The 19,526-nt window shown below is 41.9% G+C and overlaps 1 protein-coding gene across 1 annotated transcript in view; it reads right to left on the bottom strand.

Moving 5' to 3' along the window:
- MYH9 (myosin heavy chain 9) overlaps positions 1-15,158 on the bottom strand; it is a 71,230-nt gene extending 56,072 nt beyond the window's left edge. The window contains exon 1 of the mRNA XM_064155344.1: positions 15,014-15,158. The gene's annotated coding sequence lies outside the window, so the exon portion shown is untranslated. The remainder of the gene's footprint in view (positions 1-15,013) is intronic.
- Positions 15,159-19,526: the final 4,368 nt, after the last annotated feature.

Here is a 19,526-nt window from a genome sequence, read left to right as displayed (position 1 = left end):
GTAACGTTCAAGTCAAGATGAGCACTTCAGTACTCTACTTGTTGGATACCAGCTCAGAAAAATACATGTTTAATCACCACTTTTAATTCCTATCTCCTTATTCTGATAAGCTCCAAATCCAATATCACATTTTCTTTTAGAAATGCCATATACCAGGCTAGACAATATATGAGGTGCACTTTACTTCTAAAAGATGTTGATAATTTGAATATAGTAGTTATTACTGACTTTAGATACTTGCCATCACCAGCTTAGTAGCAACACCCAGCCCAACAGTTTGCATCTTTTTTCTAGATAATGTTCAGTAGCAAAACAACTCCAAGACACTAAAAGAATAAGCTTATGGTCCATAAATTTTACAGCCAAAGAGCCTCTATTGAGATTCTTCTATGAAGCAGTGGTCAGGTAGAGAGTAACATCCCTACAAGAGGGAGATTTAGGGTGCATATTTGGAAAACAGTACCCTGGATTTAGTGTTTCATCAAAACACTACCACTGGGGTCTTGCCAGTTTGTAAGGCAGCAATTTTATTGGTGCCATTCAGAAACCTTTTTAATCAGAAGAAAGGGCTGCATGCGTCAAGGCTCATTAACCATGTAAGAGCAGCCTCTTTACAAGGTCCCATAAACATTACTTCTTGGATCCTTCCTCACAAAGATAATAGTGTCCTCAATATATGTCTTTTTCATAACTAGGATAGAAGCTGGAGATCTTTGCCACCAAAAGAACAGGAAATTAAAATGTCAGCATTCATATCATGGAAGGCTGTCAGGATCTACAAGGGATATTTACAAACCAGTCTGTAAATCAAATAGGTGAAATCTGACTATAGATACTGCAGACAAAAAGGTATTGAGAGCAGGACAGAAGCAGTTCAGCTCCCCAGATATGCATGAGAGCAACAATAGATGTTGAGTCCCAGCATTAGCAAGCAGTGAATGAAGCCAGAAAAACATCAGCTATAATAATGATGAGCACAAATGTCCACACCAGTCATTTGTAAGCATGTAGGGAATTCCTCTCAACAAATATATCACTGTAGGTGGTATGCAGCTTTGTGCCAGAGACTGTATGGATGCTGTATATTCACAGACAAAAAATCTCCAGCAAACAAAGAGAAATTTATTCTATAAATAATTATTTCCTTTGGCTTGAATGTAAAATCTTTGTCTTAAGCCTTAGAGGACAAGGCAAGCAGCTATCCCACACTTTAATTCATCTTTCCTTTCCCACAGGGTCACCAACACTTCCACCACAATGGTAATTCTTGGAGCAACTCCAACCTGGCCTTTCATATTTTTATTGACAATCCATATTTTATTGGGTACACAATGAAGGAATTTGTTGCAGAGATAAGATGTAGCAATCAAGAGGCTGGCATGAAAGCCTGAGCTGTTAGGAGAGTTCCAAGACCACCCTGCAACAGCTAGCATGACAGACTGTGGAGGACATAAAGAATACTAACAATTCAGTGAAGGACACTGTGACTCCATGACATTGTCAAGTATCATCTGCAGGTTGTGGTCAAAGTGGTTAAAAAAAAAACCAACAACAACAACAAAAAAAAGGAGTGGAGGAAAGGAGGGGAAAAGGAAAATAAGAAAAATAAATATTCAATTGTGCTCAGAGTTCTATCAGGTTTGGCAAGGCAACAGCTGTGCTCTACCCTTCATTACACAGCTTCCTGCCTATGCAACTCCCAGAATCTAACCAGTTGCCTTTTTTGGCCATAATCAGGCAGGACTCAGGGGCAATACTCTTCAGCTAAATTCAGTTTCATCATTTCCTGAGGAATCCTAAGTAACCAGCCATCTGAAGTGTCCTACATTACACTGAAACATACTCCTCACATGAATCCAAACACAACTCAAAGATTTCTTCTGGGAGAAAAAGGAATTACTTCTAGGTAAGAAATACCTAAGTGCACGAGGATTTTTTCAAGTGGTATCCTCAACTAGTTCTAGATCTGAAGGGGCCTAAGGAAGGAAGACAGCTACAAAGTGGTTAATCAAACTCCTCACAGGAGGAGAATTCTGACTTATCTTGCACACAGCAAGACTGCATTCTTCAGTCAGTATCTTCTGTATCTTCAGTATGGGATCTTTCTGTAGCATCTATCCCTTTCTAGGGACCAAAACCAACAACCTAAGATGGGTATTCTAAAACCACACCAAACACTAAGTTTTTTATGCCAGTGCTACCAAACAGTGAGGAGATTCAAAGATGGTCTGCAGACTTTAAACAGACTTGAAAACTACCCTGTTACAGCATCTCAGACACTCCAGAACAGAATCATCAGGTCCTAGAGCTAAAAAAATGAAGGAACATGCTAGGATAACATGGCATTAGTGCTATTCTCGAGGCTGGCTTCTAACCCACAGGGCCTCTAAACTAGCAATACCACAAACCAACCATTAATTTTCCTTCTCCACAAGAACAGTGCCAGAGGAATCAGATTCAGCAAGTTCCATCTCAAAAGCTCCAAAACTTAGCTTCCTAGCTTATTCTGCTTTTTGCTGGGCATTTCTAAAACACCTTTCAGTGGTCAAGGAAGTAAGCCCAGCAAGCTTCAGCAGCCTTACAGCAACCCTCAACAAACAAGTCATTACCATTTTAGGAACAAATTAGGAAGCAATTTGTTTGTCTAGTAGTTTGCATTTTGGGTGTAGATAATTACGTGGGGTAAGGACATTTATCTATAGGTGGCTGTTGTACAACTATCAGATGAGAGTACCGTTAACAACATTCTTTTTTGATGCAACATCAGGCTATAGGAAAGAAGACCAAAACAATACAGAAGGAAGACAGACCATCCTTGTTTTGAGTTTAAATGCCTCCTTCCTAGTATTGTTTCCAAAAATGAAATACTACAGTCATTTCCCTGTTAACCCAGTATGTTCTGTTATTGTGGTTCATAGCAGTCCGAGGAACAGGCTGGTCAAACATTTGCTTCTTTTCCATTATTCCAGGTTCCCCAAGACATTCTTTTGCTATTTAACTACCTACAAGGTTGCCACAAAGATGTCATACAGTTACAGAGAACAACAAAGCAATGTCTGCAGTCATGAAGAGGCTAAGACATCAATAACATAGTCCAACCTTTAAAAAAGAATCCTTCACATACCTATTTTCCTGCAGATTCTTTTGAGATGAACAAAATAAACACTGGCTGTAAGTTAAGATGCCACACATTCTCTCTGAATTAGGCAGAACTACTCAAAACCCTCATTCCAATACAATCCTAGGGACAGAAGTTTGTCTTAGCCTCCTACTATTTCATAGCCTTAAGGCTTGAATTACCAGACACTTCACACACACTCCTCTCCCTGCTTAGCACAAGTGCTTCCCAGAAACCTGGAAACACCTTGTCTGGCTTGGAAACATCTAAAAGCTGCCTCTGCTACAAGAGCTCTCTTCCTTTCAATTACAGTGTTTTGCAACTGGAAAAAGCATAGAACATTACCTGTTTGCAGTTTAATTTTCCAAAACTGTTTGTATTATTCTCCTCCTCCAATACTTACTCTGTCAGCAGTCACAAAACTCTTTTGGGCCATGCTAATCTACCAAGGTAACAGTTGAGTTGGAAGACAATTAATATATTAAGAAAAGCATTAGTGTCAAGAGTTAAAGAATCATACCTACTAACAAATATTAGAGCACTAGCTAGGCATAGAAAATACTTGTAATTTGAGTTACCTGAATTTCACTAAAGTAGGAATTCCCACACTACTCTTTTTAAGCTTCAGCTTTGTCAGTATCAAATATGCATTACTAAATTGGATAGACAGATCTAACACAAACCATTTCCCTATTTTAATGAATGAGAAGTTTGTGAAACACTGGGCAAGAGAGAACACAAAACAGCCAGATCTATGCACCGTATACTTGCTGATGCAGATCACTATTTCAGTACAACCCCATGGAGAAGAACTTGAGAGTACTGGTGAATGACAAACTGGACGTGAATCACTAATGTGTGCTTGCAGCCCAGAATGCAAACTGTATCCTGGGTGCACCAAGACAAGTGTGGCCTGCAAGTCAAGGGAGGTGATTCTCCCTGTCTACTCTGCTCTGCTTTGGTGAGATTTCATCAGAGTACTGTGTCTAACTCTGGAGTCCTCAGCACAAGAAAGACATGGACTTGTTGGAGCAGGTACAGAGGAGGGCCATGAAAATGATCAGAGGGCTGGAACACCTTGGCTATGAGGACAGGTTGAGAGAGTGTGGATTGGTCACCCTGGAGAAGAGAAGGCTTGGGAGAGACCTTACTGTGGCCTTTCAGTACTTAAATGGTGGCCTACAACAAAGATGTGCAGTCTTATTAGCATGGCTTCTGGTGACAAGAGGTAATGGTTTTAAACTATAAGAGGGTGGATCTAGACTAGATAAAAGGAATATGCTTTTTGACAACGAGGATAGTGAAGCAGTGCGTTGCCCAGAGAAACATTCAAGATCAGGTTGAATGGGACACTGAGAAATCTGATCTAGTTAAAGATGGCTCTAGTTACTGCAGGGGTAACTGGACTAGATGACCTTTAGAGGGCCCTCCCAATCCAAAGTATTCCATGATTCTATTCCGTGATCCATATCCACCAATAAGGCACTGTTAGAAAAACGTAGGGATTGCACATGAACTGATTCCCTGTCGTGGCTTATCAAGTGGCCTTTAAACCAGCAGTGCAACAATAAACAGCAAACACATTTACACTAAAGCAAGTTACTTTCCCTTACTTTACTCATTTCAAAAGTATGTCAGCAACACAATTCTCACAGCATATTCCAAACTGCCTTACCTTCAGCAGGTTGTGAATGGCATACAACACAAAAGGCCCTTTCACAGAGCAGAAGGAATGTACACCATTTCTGCAGGCAAGACTCCTATACTAGAAAAATCACAGCACAAGTGGTCATTTACAGTCTCATTTCAGCTACAACTAAATTGCCTTTGGACAATAAATTTGATTATTTGTTAACAGACACCATTTTTTACATTATCTGACTCAGAGAAGAAGCTAACGATTAGGACTAAGTTTGGTCAGTAACATTCATATGATGGGAAACCTTGTTAGGCATATGATCTGAACAGCTAATACTTGCATAAATTTTGCAAACTCAACTATTTCACTTTCCTCAGGCAGCTGAATACAGTTAAGCAAATCAACAGAAACAATTGCATTAAGAGCAGCTAGAAAGCGCAGTAAGCAAACTTCAGTGGCCAGAATGCCTAAAGTGACCACGATCTGACAACATTAAAAAACAAAATCTAATCCACCAAAAATCACTTCCCTATAATTCCCTTGTATTTCCTGAGAAACTGTTCAGATCTCATCTGCTTAGGACATAGTAGGCTGACACTTAACAGCTTCATGTGCCAGGATGCTTATGCGAAAGGGAACTGCAGTTTGTTAGCACAAACTGCTCCAATATCTAAGTAATACTTAAATGTAAACTGAAGTCTGAATCACTAAGGGCAAGAAACTAATTGCAAGGCGGGAGGGGGAGAGGAAAGGAAGGAGAAAAGTTGGCAGGAAGCTAAACTGATGGTCTGGTTATACATGCTTGTTTCTCAAGTTCAGTATATTGTGACACTCCAGTGCTAAACGCTTCAGACTGAACTCAAGAATCATGAATTTCAGTTATCCCACCACAGAATACAACATCGAGCAAGTACACGAGTTTGTAATTAATACTCCCTCATAGATAGCCCCCTGAGCTGGAGGCATTCAGCTACAGTTACTCTTTTTGTCCAGAATGCCCTGCTGCCATGCAGGCTCCTTTCTTCTAGTTCAGCTTTATTTGAGACTCATAATGGTTGCTATTAGGCTTACTGTAGTTCACTGCTTTCCTCTCTAGTCACAGTCTGACGCACACAATACATTGTTGAAAGATTTATTTCACAACTGGAATGCAGATTGCTGGCAATTATTGTTGCATATTCAGTTTGACTGTAGGGCTGCCCAGACTTGCCAGCTACTGTGTTTATTACTGTAAGCTAACTCAAGGTAGAGCACTGAAATACCTTCTCTGAATTCACAAGGCTCCAAGAATCAAGAAAGATAAATCTAATGTATAAATGATACAGAAAAGCAATCCACTGACCAGACTATATGCAAGACAGAAGAAAAAAAAAGCTAATTCTATTCCTTCCAGGTGGCCTAAAGGTACGTGGCATACACGCTCAGAACAATAAACATTGAGTGTTTCTTAGTTTCTGCATGTCCAGCTCTCTTCATCAATTGTCAAGCACCATTTTCTGCTATGTGTGAAGCAGCACTTGCATATTCTACTGTAACAGCTGACACAGGAGGCTTGCTCTGTGAAGCTGGGGCTTTCCATGGCAAACTGCAAAGACCACAGAGCCATGCACAAAGAAGACACTGTCCTTACATGCCACTTAGCAGTCCACCTTTTCTCTCCATTGGTTTCAAATGAACGGCAAGATTGGGAGAACAGAGCGCAGCTATGTGTAAATGTAACAAATTAATGCTACTCTGAAGAGGTTAGTTATGGGTACCAAAGAGTGAAAATGGGATAGCATAGGCTTCACCACATACTATACAACCACAGAAATTATCTTGGGCCACCACACTGCATGGTGCAAAGAAATTTACTGCAGCTTCCGAGCAAATTCATAGCTTCCTTAAGTTAATGTTAAGGAGAGTATGCTTGCCCCTGTTTTAATTGCACCTCCTCAGTTCAGTGAGACACAAAGACATTACTATGTACATGGCACCAATGAAGTTAATCAGTTCTATGAAGCCTGTGCACATTGTTTAAACACACCAAACACTGGTTTAGGGAGGGGGAGGGTAGCCTTCTGTTGATTTCAAGTCCAGTCTTTAGCATGACAAAGCTAGGCTGGCTGCCACCCAACCCCATTCACTTTGAATAAATATTCAAAGTTTACAATCCCGCATAATACACTTTCTGCAACTGTTGTTTCTCATTAGTGCGGGTACAGTACATGCCTTCTCAGCAAAGGAGAGAATTCCTCTTCCAGAGACAGTGTGCCCACAAGGAAAACATTCCAGGGGGAGAACACATTCTTTGTGACCACTCAGCAAAGTAATCCCACTTAAGGAGACAGCTGTAGTTCAGAAAACTGTAGCCCATCCCTGCTGTTCAAGCTGTTTTGCTGTAAGACTTGTTTTCAGGAGGCATAATGGACTGCAAAAGTTCTGATCAGGCATGCAGAATTCCCTAGAGACATTGCATGAGAGAGAGAGAGAGAGAGAGGAGAAGAGAAAGGAAGAGCTTGCAAAGTTTCAGCCTGTCCTTGTTATCCCAGGGTCACTTTCTATCCCTTCCCTAATATTCTGATTTAAGACTAAAAAGACATGTCAAGAATTCTTCAGAACGCTCTAAGTGTAAGTTAACTCTTCCAGTACACAGTTCTATATCAATTAATACTCCCTATGTCAACTCCAGGCTTCATTTCATCATGGGAGGGAATAAAGAATAAAACAAGTACATCTAAATACTGAGAAAAAAAAAATACAGATCTGATTTGCTCTTTGAGAGACAAATATTTAGCATGTACATGGCTAAGAAGGTCATTTTATGGCAGCAATTATTCTTGCTTATGTTAACTGAGAAATTGCAGCATCAGCAACACTTATTTTCTTACAGCTCATATTGGAAAGAACCAAGAATCGGTGCAAATACATTTGGCAAACCACTTAAAAAAATTAATTTTCCATTGCAGCAGGGAACCAAGTTTCTCTAGACACTTATAGCTCAACCTGCTGTGCTAAACTGTGTACAAGCAGCCTCCTGCTGTATCCCCTATTTTCATTCTTGTTTCAGATAGTTCTCTTCCACCAGGAAGAGCAGCTACAGAGATGGCAGGCCAAAACCCTGGCACAGAGAAGTCTACCACCTTTACAGGGTCCAAGTTTGACCTACTTCTGTTTACAAAGGTGATCTTGGAGGTGGAAGGCAGGAAGAGAATGACTTTCTGGACATGAGAACAGCAGCAACTCCTGCACTAAAGGTAAAGCTACATAGCCTTAAGCTCCTGGATTTATAAAGAGGTCAAGCTGAAAACAGCCTTGCAGAGCATAAACATCAAGTTCAAAATGGTCTGAAAAACACTGAAACATTCCAAATGTGACACTTCCCTATTGAGTTCAAGGTCTTGCACAGCTTTGTGACTCCTCACATAGCTTTAGTTATTATTATCAAAATTTCTGGAGAAAGCCCTTGGTGCAGCAGAGCATGCAAGGAACACTTGTCTGATTCGTACACCTCAGTCCTGTGTTTGTCTTCTGGTTAGCTTGTTCCTTTCCTGACTTGTGCTTTCTTCCCTAAATGTCAACTATATCAATCTTCAGAAGGGAACAGCGTTAGACATCTCTTATTTTAGAATTTACCCAACCATGCCCTCCTGTCTGGACCTTCTGAAGAGCTGATTTTTGTATTAAAGGAGAACAAAGGACACATCTTTCAACCTAAAACAAGTAAAACCAAGGGCACTTAAAGTAGGAACTGTCTGAACTGTTAAAATCATGGCCATACAGCATATAATTTTTTTCTCTATGCTAGCATTACAGGAAAAAGCTTTTGGGGAAAATATGACATTCCACGGTCCCAATAAGATTAGGTAAATATAATTTGGAAGTTTCCCACAAAATTTTGCACACTAGCATAATAGGATAAAAACCAACAGGTTCATGTTTCCACCAGAGTTAACAACATTCTCCATAACCACATACATTACAGTGCTGTTGTGCTGGAACAGGTTGCCCGGAGAGACTATGGATGCCTCCTACCTGGAAGCATTCAAGGTTAGGCTGTATGAGGCTTTGAGCACCCTGATCTAGTGGAAGGTGTCCATGCCTATGGTTGGGGGGGTTGGAAATAGATTATCTTTAAAGTCTCTTAAAACCCCTACGATCCTATGATTTGGTGATACTCTTCTTGTTATCTGCATGAGCAAGAGATAAATCAATGCTGCAGCTGTACTTTTTCCTAACAGACTTGGTATACCAACACAGTGTGATAATATTCATCAGTAAAATCTACATCAAATTTTCAGAATCACAGAATAGTTTGAGTTGGAAGGGACATTAAAGATCATCTAGCTCCAACATACCTGCCATGGGCAGGGACAACTTCCACTAGATAGGCTGCTCAAGGCCCAGTGCAGCCTGACCTTGAACACTTCCAGGTAGGAGGCATCTGCAATCTCCCTGGGCAACCTGTTCCAGTGCCTCACCACTCCTTCAGTGAAGAAGGTTTCCCTCATATCTAATCTGTATCTATGTCCTTTCAGTTTAAAGTTATTACCCCTTGTCCTGTCCCTTGTAAAATGTCCCTCCCTTTAAGTACTGGAAGGCTGCTATAAAGTCTTCATAGAGTATTCTCTTCTCCAAGCTAAACAACCCTAACGCTCAGCCTTTCCTCCTAACTGCAGTCCATGTCATCAGCAAAGAAGTTAAGCAGCACTGGTGTCCACAGCAACCCCTGAAGAACATCATCCAACACTGACACTCTTTTACAGCTCTAAAGAAATAAAAATCTATCTATATAGCTCTGACCATTAGGAAAAAAACCTGTAATGTACAAATACTAACTCTTACTGTGTTGAGAAGAGGATAAACTGACTTTGCACATGCATATATCAGTGCTATAAAAACAGCATTAGGTAATCTTCTTAAGTTAATCAGTTTGTCTAATAAATCTCTTTTTAAAAGAAAAAATTACAAATATCTCTTCCCTACCATATTTCACTCTCATTGTACGTTTCCCATCATACACTGCATCAAATTGTAAGCTCAAGTCATCTACACAAAACTTTGACTTGGGGAGGGCCATTAAAACAATTCAGAATAATTTACTGTGTAATGAAAGGTCAAAGATTTTAGTATCTGCTATAAACATTCATGCAGCAGTATAACCCGGGTGATAAAAGCTATGTGAACTAGTTTAAGTTACAAATCTCAAGCTGCAGTTTAAATAGGTATTGTGCTTGTGGAGAAATCTTATTTTGTTTTTATGATCCTCTAAGAGTGAAAATTCCCTTTGTCAGTCTGTAGACATGTCCATTTGAAACACAACTTTCAAGTATCCAATTACTCCATTACTGTCAATAGTCTACTGTATACCTGTATCCACACTCCCATATCCTTTCATTTAAACATTTCTGTAAATTCTGAATACATCTTACTTCATGTTCAGAGCTTTATCTCTGAACAGCAGAAACAAAGACACCTGAACAACATTTATGAAGAACAAATCTATGAAGTGCTATTCTGCTATGAAAAATATATCTTTAACTACTCTAGCTCATTTACGAGCAAAAAGTAACTTAAAATTGCCAGCTACTTGTAACCACAAATTAATTTGCTTGTTTCTGGGTATCTTCATCTCAAATTCACCTCTTCTGATCTTTTCCACTAGTTTGGAAACACACAACTACCTACCTTCAGCCAACTGAAAAAAAACCAAAAAGACCAAAGAAAAATGTCAATACCTTCCTATACATTTTAAACTACAAATGACATGGCCAAAACAGAAGCCAGAGAGCATTTTTCTTCAACTCCATTAAAATACCTGTCAAGAGTAAATTTACCTCATCAATCAACCAGTTCCAAGAGCTAAGTTAGGAACTTTCTCATCCAGATCATTGGTTTGATTTCAGATTTACATTTGGCACTTGTTGCCAAGTTCTTACATTTAAGCATCTTATATTTGTTAAAATATGCACAGGCCCTAAGACATTGTTCCTTCTTCTTAAATTCATAGTCTATTGATGAAAATTAATTTGTACCCACATTTCAAAATAATTGATTTATGGATTGTGATCACAGCAACACTGGAATTTCATGTACTAAATGGCAAATAGATCTACAGTGTAAGAATCCCTGACAAAATGAGCTTAGTGACTTAAAATCTACCTACAGACTGCTATGACAGTTGCTTTTAGTCAGTCACATTTGTAGAAGACGACAGCACCAACTGAAATTTTGCTGTAGGTTTCCTCTTTTTTTCTCCTTGGACACTTAAATCAGTTTTAAGTGTAGCAGTAAAACTAGGTGTACTGAGTGTTGATCACAACCAGCTTTAAGCAATGTCAAATATACTGCACCTTCAAGGTTTATTAAAAGAGCCTAAATTTATATGAACTGGTACAGTCCTAATCTTAAAATAGAGACGAATGTACTCTCACCACTACAAGCAATAAAAAAGGAAGTAAACTTACAAAACTATGCTTCAATACTTAAATTTTAAACAGGAAGCTGCCAACAGGAAAAAATTCAATTCTGACTGCACAGGGATGTCAAAGTTGAGCTGTAAAACTTCTCTAAACCTCTTTTTCTTACAAGTCTTAATGCCTTCTTTGCCTGCATTCAAATTTGAACTTCGGTTCTGTGTTGAGGCATATATCACAATGGATTTCCTGCTGAGGCTCATTAAAATGGTAGTTCTTGATGAATAGAAGTATTCATCTGCTAAGGAGACTTTGTGATACAGATTTCCAAGTTAAGTTTCCCTCAACATATATTAATCATTAGCTTGAGTCTACTGAACTCACTCATCCATGTGGTTTATTTACCACTCTCAGCAGAATCAGCATACATGCATTAGGAGAAATTTAAATTTCTAGTCATGAAGGCAAACAGAATCCAAACCCTATGTACAAAACTCTAAAGGCATACATTTCAAAAAGAGGTCAAGGAGTCAAACTACAGTCCACAGAGTTATATTGCATTATACCTCTCTGCATCCAACAGCAATATATTTGTAATGCTTCTATAAGAAATAATTCACAATAGTATGCTAGATCAATTTTACAGTTTCTGCTTTGCTGTTTAAAAAGGACAGGACTTAGCAGCACTAGCTTTAGAAGTATTGTACAATGAAATCAATCACAGTTCCATCACTGGAACACTGTAGACACTACTGCATCTTTAGACTTTTTAGAATGCTCTGAAAGGCAACACACTGCACTGAAAAGAAATAAGACAAAGGGCTACTAACTGGAAACAGGACTAGTCCATTACACCCGACAGGACTACATTGGAAAGAGGCGAGAAGGTGTTAAGACGCTACAGTAGCCTAGGATTGCAAGATGAATGGGTGTTGAGATTACTACCTCAAGCACTCAGAACAAGTTCTCACAGCTGCTAAAGGAAAAAAATTAAGCGGATAAACCGTAATTAAGATGAACTTGTAAACTGGTGCATTTCATTTCGTTGGACAACACCCATTTGCATTAGCTTCCAGGGCAGAAGTTGCATTTGTGTTTTTGTCTCATCATACTCTATTTAAATCACATTGCTATTTTCCATTTCTTTCTACAGCAGGAAACTCAATTAGAATCATGGCATGCTTAAACTGAAAGGAAACTCAAGGTACAAGGTCACCAAGCCACCACTAAGTTGCAGCAAGTGCCAGCAAAAACAATGCTGCTGTAGGCAATCCTATGCTATTACAGCTCTATTCCAACCCACAGAAGACTTAATGTCAGGCACACAGTTTCTCTACTTAACATACAAACAGCTGTGCCTCTATTACAAACTAAAGCAACAGACTAATAACATATTTATATGAGAAATCAAAGAATAAAAGTGGATGTTAGAGGGCACAGAATGCATTATCAAATCAAATGAATAATAAGGTATTAAATTATACAGTCAAGATCAAAGTTTTGGACACCTTTTAGTAGATATGCACACTGACTCTGAGCTTCCAAAATGTACTTTAGTCATCAGCTAGCTTCAGCACATTACCCAATAACCTGAAGTTACCACACAAGAAAGCAGATGTAGTACAAATGGGTGGTGGATAAGACAACCTTAACTCTGACTTCCCTTTCCAGTAGACTTTGTATTAACTAGATGGGCTCCTTTATCTCCAGTGAGACCACTTTTAATCTCACCATATCAGTCACATCAATTCATAAGTGATATAAATCTATGGAAACAAAGTCAGTCAAATAAAAGGCATTCATTTCCTACATCCATTCTTCTGGGACAAACATAATCTGACTATTTAGTCTTCCTGTTTCTGTATAAACAACCATACACTACCCAGCAGCGCAAACTTTGAGGTCAAAGTCTCTCCTCCATAGAACTTCCAAAATCAGATCTTGACTATACAAGTCAAGCATTCCAACTTGGTGCTAGTCTAACTCACTTTGAGCTTCCAGGTCATTACATCTGAGAAGTTCAGACCCTCGTTTCTATCCACTGCTGGCAGTTCTGCAGCTGCTTTAATTAGCAAAAAAATTGCCTGTCCACCTCCAGAAAGACAGTGCATGCACTATGAATAAGTGCACCAAATAAATCTATGAAGGAGAAAAATACATCAATTTAAACAGTTCCACCTGAGCTTCACGGAACTGTTGCATGATTTCATTCTAGTTATTTTTGCAATGTCAGATTAGCAGCACAATCTGATGTTCATACAGTTTGGTACTTCTGATTAACAACTTCAAACTCTTTTGTGCTAAAGGCAACTATACTTACATTTATCAGTTGCTTCCCCCTCATTACAACTTTCTAGTTAACAAAAATATTTGCTTATCTCATTTAAAGTACAGTGGCAGACAGTTCATCTGTGTGTCAATACCTATCTGCACCATGATTTGCTGTTTTTACTGGAATGCCATGGACAAATGAACTTAGCCACACTGTTACCTAGTGACTAATTTCAAAAGCATCTTTACATAGGCAGGAACTGATTAGAGAGTTGTTACATCAGAGTTCAAACTTTACCATGCCTAGCCATACAGATGTATTCGAGAATTAAGGATGTGTAATTCAGTCCTCCCAGCCATGGTTCAACAGCCTCCAAACAAATTAACCTACATGTCTTTATAGAGCAAGGCAGAAGCACAGAAACCGTTTTGCAGGCCAAAGTCCATCTACTACAATATCTCTCCAACTGTGAAGCACAAACTTCTTACGCATCGCTTGAGAGACTACCCTGTTTAAGACAGACCTGCTCACTTGGATAAAGCTTAGGTGCTTAGTTTGCTCAGGACATCACGACATAGGATACAGAAGAAACACCCATGGAAGAAGACAAAGAACAGAAACAGTGTTTCAACATACACAGCAAACAAAAAGGAAAAGGAGGGGGGGGGACACTTTAACACCCACTGCATTAAGAGCTTTCTGACCAATGCAGTCTACTTCTGAAAAATTCTCATTTATTTTCAGATCATGTGATTGCTTTAAAACTCATCTCACCGTGTGTTTAGGCAAATTAAGAGCAATTCTTATTAAACCCACTGGGTACACACCATGCTCGGGGGGGCTATGAAACTTAGTACCTTTAGCATCTACTGGAGACAGGCTGGTAACGTTACACTAAAAGCAGAACTTTTCTTACTCGGTTGGAGAAGATGCCTGAAAGCACAAACTATCTCAAAGAGATTTAACTGCAAGCTTCATCTTGCCCTGTCACTCCCTCCTCCCTCTCTCCTGGCTTTACTGTACAGACAAAAACCGAACGAGGAAGTCGAGATCTGAGGGCGGAAGCCAAGCCCATTGCAATGTCTGCAGGAGGATTGTCAGCCTCTGACTCAGGCTACAGCCCTGACAGCTGCCAAACGGTCCTATTTTCCCCTATCCGTTACTTCCAAAGGCCGGACACTCAAACGCGAGGGGGGCAAGGAGGGAGCTGCACTGGAGGCAGGGCAGCCAGGGCCGTCCGGTGAAAAAGAGCGCGAATAACACCACTCCACCTCCGAGAAGGCCAGTTAGTAGGGCGTGGAGGGAAGGGAGAGGCAACTCCCTGGGCATAATGCAACCGTGCGGCGCACACGCCCCCGAAGAAGAAAGCGGAGGGGAGGAGGGGTGGGAGGCAAGCCAGGAAGGGTAGATCGGCGCCCAGCCGGGCTGCCCGCCGCCTGGCTCCGCGGAGAACGCGGAGAGCGGCAGGAGAGCGGCACCCTCTTGTCCAACGGGACAAAGAGGCACAAAACCCGTCAGAGGGGAACCGCGGCGACAGAAAGGACAAACCGGGACCACCCGCACCCACTGCCCCATCCGACCAGTTTCACCTGGGCCCGGCTACGGCGGAAGGAGGAAAACGCCGCGGTGGCGGCTGCGCTCCTCGCGGCGAGAGAGTGGCGTCCGCACGCTGCCGGCTCCTCCCGCAGGCACCGCAACCACCTCCCGCTCACCGGCACTGCGAGACGCCCGGCTGGGAGGAGCCGCCGCGGCCGAGCAGCGCCGCCGGCACGGCCCCGCGACTCCGGCAGCCAATCCAGACGCGGAGCTCTGATTGCGACGATCAGCTCCGCCAATAGGAGCCGGCCGCAGGGCGGAGCCGAGCCGCCGAGGGAAGGGGCGGTGCCTCGCGCCGCTGCCGTTAGCCACGCCCGGGCGCGCACGAGGCCCCGCCCCGCCGCCGTCCCGCCCCGTCCCTCGGCCGCTCGGGTGATGCGCGCTGCGGCGCGGGCTGGCAGCCGTGGTCGCTGAGGGGCTCGGGACGGGCCAGGGGCGCGCCGCGGCTTCTCCCAGCTGGCGACGGGGCCACGCCGAGCCCCTCCGACCTTGCCCGGTCGAGCCCCACCAAGCCGCTCCCACAACGCCCCGCGCCGGGCCGTGCCAGGACAGCCCCACAATGCTCCGCGCTAGGCGGGCATCGTCGCCCCGCGTTGAGTGCTGCCGCCCGCGGGGTCTGCCTGGCACTCCGAAGCGCCTCGGCTTTGCCGTCCTCTGCGCGCCCCAAGGCTGGGAGAAAGGAACTCGGGGTCAGCCTCCGGTAGCAGGAGAGTGGGTTGTGCCTCCGTCCTCCTGAGGCCACGACAGAAGTGCTCGGAAATTCGGGGGGAGAATCCCCATTCTGTGAAGAATTCCCCACCCAACCCTGTTTTCCTATAGTCCAGAATGATCGCGATAGGAACACACAAGTCCCAATCTCCTTTCAGAACGGAGACAAGCAAAAGCATCGTCGTAAGCAGCCCCTGTTGCCGCCGAGGTGCTTGCACGGCCAGTGCACAGGTTAAAAAGTCGGCTCGAAGTGGATTTCAAAAGGCGTGCCAAAGCAGTAGAGGTGTGAAAAAACAAGTGCAGCAATTCTGCCCCTTCGCATCACTACAACACTCTCCAAGGCTGAAGCCCAGGACGAAGAAGAGGAGGAAGGAGCAGCCAAGATGCAAGACAAAAGTCGTTCTGAAAAAAGCACAGCATATATAAGTGTGTGTATTTATATATATATGTATAAAAATCCATTTATATGTACGTCATTTCCAACTATGCAGATAAGCTTTATTGCATCTCTTATAACCTGCCAGAAATAAAAGGATCACTCCCTTTAGGGCTTCCTACTTTCTGCAAGAAAGGCAGATTTGCATATATGTAGGTGCTAGTAAAAACGCAATGTAGACTTCAGAGGTGACAACAGGCTTGTGAGTGGAAGAGGTAAATGAAGGGAAAGAGACTTGAATAAAGAGATGTTAGCAGAGAAGTGTCTTAAGTAAGTATCTCTTGTCCAAACCAAAGGCTCCAGGTTCAGAAAGATTCGCTGTGGCAGTTTAGAAACAAAGCTGTTATCTCAAGACACAAAAGGCAGTGGGGAGAAACCACTGAAAGGTTTGTACAGCTGAGTCAGGGATACAGAGGTGTCATTGTTAAGGGCAGAGATGAGAAATGTAAATAAAGGTGCGTAACAGAAATGAGAACTCAATTTGGCAGTGAGAAGAGAACATACAGGATAGATCTTCACCCGTGCATCGAGGCAGAAAATGAAAGGAAGCTGGAATTGTGACAGCCGGAGACACCTAGATAACCAGATACCTTAGATGGTGTAATGATCTGCAGTATCCAGTGACTCATTTCGATCCACCAAAAAAATGTAACCAACGTGTGGAAAGAATATGTACTAGTTGGACAACAGTCTTTCAAATTCTCCCATGAAAATTAAGCAGAGAGAGAAAAATGGAGGTAACTAACTACATGTATCAAAAGCTCTTTAAGAAAGGAGCCACTGCCTCTTCAGCCAAGTGGCTGAGAAAGGAAGCAGTCAGTATCAAGTCTAAATACAACTTTTAAAGGAGAAAAATAGCAGACTTTAGCTGGGAAAGCAAATAAAAAAGGCAGAATTAACTGACAGCAGTAGTAATGTGGAAAATAAAAGATGAAAAGGCTGCCACAAAGGCATTTTTGAAGAGTGCATGATACTGGGCATTTTAAATTTGTTTATTCATTTCTGACTCTCATACTTTCATATGTACTCTGCTCTTTCTGATGATAAAATTTTAGTGTGCAGTCAGGCAGGACTGTCTTCTTAAGGTTTGAATTTTTTTGGGGTGGGGGTGTTGGGGTGTGTTTGCTGGTTGGTTTTTTTTTGGGGAGGTGGGGGTTTTGAGATTTGTTTGCTGTTTGTTTGGGTTTTTTTTTTTGGGGGGGGGGTGGTGTTTGTTTGCTTTTTATTTTTAATCTGAGAACTTGGTCCTACTCCTGTTTAAACAATAGCAAAACTTCCTTGATTTCAGCAGTAAAGTATCAAAACTGAGTTCAGAACAAAGACTACTGCAGGTTTATACCGTCCTTTCCTTTGCCAGAAAGTGCATCCCACTCTGTATTTTCCACATGGTCACATTTGTAGATGTGCAGTAGGTGAGCCAAGTCAGATTTGAAATATCTTTTTTTTTTTTCCATTACTCAGTTACTTTGAAAATAAGTGTAACAGGTTTTTGTGTTGATCTGGAGGCAGGAAGTTACCCCAGGAAAGAAGACACACCTCACAGAGAAACAAGTTCGACGGTAACAGTTATCACTAATTTTATATACCTGTACTTTCTATGAAGTAACAGGATGTTTATTTGGATCCTTCACTCACATTTTCCATCAGTGTCTGCAAGCCAGCATCCTTTGGAAGAACAAACCCATAATGGTCATTGATTTCTGGAAAATAGCATCTCAACAGCAGACAGATTTACCAGCTTGGTAGGAGTAAATTAATAATTACCCCTACACTGGTCTAATTCAAGACAATTGGGCTTAGGTTTGTTGGCAAACAGCAATCCCTGGGAGAAGTCTGCGCTCCTGTGATCAACCATAAATGCATGGACATTTGATATCTATATCTGAGAAACAGGTAAATTGGCTGAATTCATTTGGGTGAATAATTTCCAAGCCTTTGTGAGGCACAAAGAAATCTCACTTAGGAGAGTGAAACAATAAGAGTGATAGAAAGAAAAGGTGTTTACTTCATCAGAGAAAAGGTGTTTACTTCATCAGAGAAGTCACGTTGCTAAATGCTAACCACAGTGGCTTTAGACAGAAACCGCACATGTACAGATCTGGAGAGTGTCACAATCTGGTATTGCTAAGAAGCCTGAGCTCTGCTTTTGCAGAAGCCTGAAACATCAGTAGTTTTAGTGAGATTCATAATTAGAATTTCTCACAAAAAATCAGCAACTTTAAAATGTACACCCATACAAACCAGCAGCTATAAATGCAGATGAGAACCTGAAGGGTTTTCATGTACTGTAACAAAAGGAAATGGCTCTTGAGAGGTGGGTCTGTAGAAGAAAGCCACATGTCTGTGGATGTCACGCCTATGTCCTCTAAACAGCTTGAAATTTTGTCTGCAATTTAGGCACCATCTATTAGCACATAGCTTCCTTCTCCCTTACACCAATTCTTTCATTCTCCTCCTGTAACAACTGCCAAGTCTAAATGTTGAGTGCAGAAGGTGGAAAGCTGTGAGTGTAAGATGTGGAAGGAGTGAAAGCAATGTTTCCACTGAGGGGTTAGAGCTTACAATTTAGTGACTAACCATTTGAGCCCAAGTTCTATTTCTGTTCATCCAATTCTACCAGGAGCAGCTGGCATGAAAGAGCTGCACTGGACCACATGGCCCAGGAACCTGTCTCAGAAGATGTCACTAGCAGATGTTAGAAGCAGAATAGCCCTTTTCTTACAGTCTGATGCTACCTAACTTCCAGCATGGCTGTGGAAAATGTGCAGCTTAACTGTCCATTTTCATATCCCAGGGTGTAATTCCATCATGCCCTTTTCATCACAGAATCAGCCAGGTTGGAAGAGACCTCCAAGATCATCCAGTCCAACCTAGCACCCAGCCCTGTCCAGTCAACTAGACCGTGGCATCAATTGCCTCATCCAGTCTTCTCTTGAACATCTCTGGGGATGGTGACTCCACCACTTCCCTGGGCAGCCCATTCCAATGCCAATCTCTCTCTGGGAAGAACTTCCTCCTAACATGCAGCCTAAACCTCCCCCGGCACAACTTGAGACTGTGTCCCCTTGTTCTGTTGCTGGTTGCCTGGGAGAAGAGACCAACCCCCACCTGGCTACAGCCTCCCTTCAGGTAGTTGTAGACAGCAGTCAGGTCCCCCCTGAGCCTCTTCTCCAGGCTAAACATCTTTTTTCTCCCACTAGCCATTCAAACCTAGTGCTGGAGTTGTAGCCTGCCATTGTTCTGGTGGCACTGATGCAGGTGTTTCAAAGGCCATATTGTAAACTGGATCACTGAAGTAGAGTTAAAAAAGAAGGTTAAGAAAAAAGATCAGTTCAGTGATCTAGTTTATAGGCCCACAGAGA

The sequence above is a fragment of the Pogoniulus pusillus genome, chromosome 15 (assembly GCF_015220805.1).
Source record: "Pogoniulus pusillus isolate bPogPus1 chromosome 15, bPogPus1.pri, whole genome shotgun sequence".
Taxonomy (NCBI): Eukaryota; Metazoa; Chordata; class Aves; order Piciformes; family Lybiidae; genus Pogoniulus; species Pogoniulus pusillus.
The sequence above is the reverse complement of the archived record's forward strand: the minus strand, read 5'-3'. Positions and strand labels throughout refer to the sequence as shown.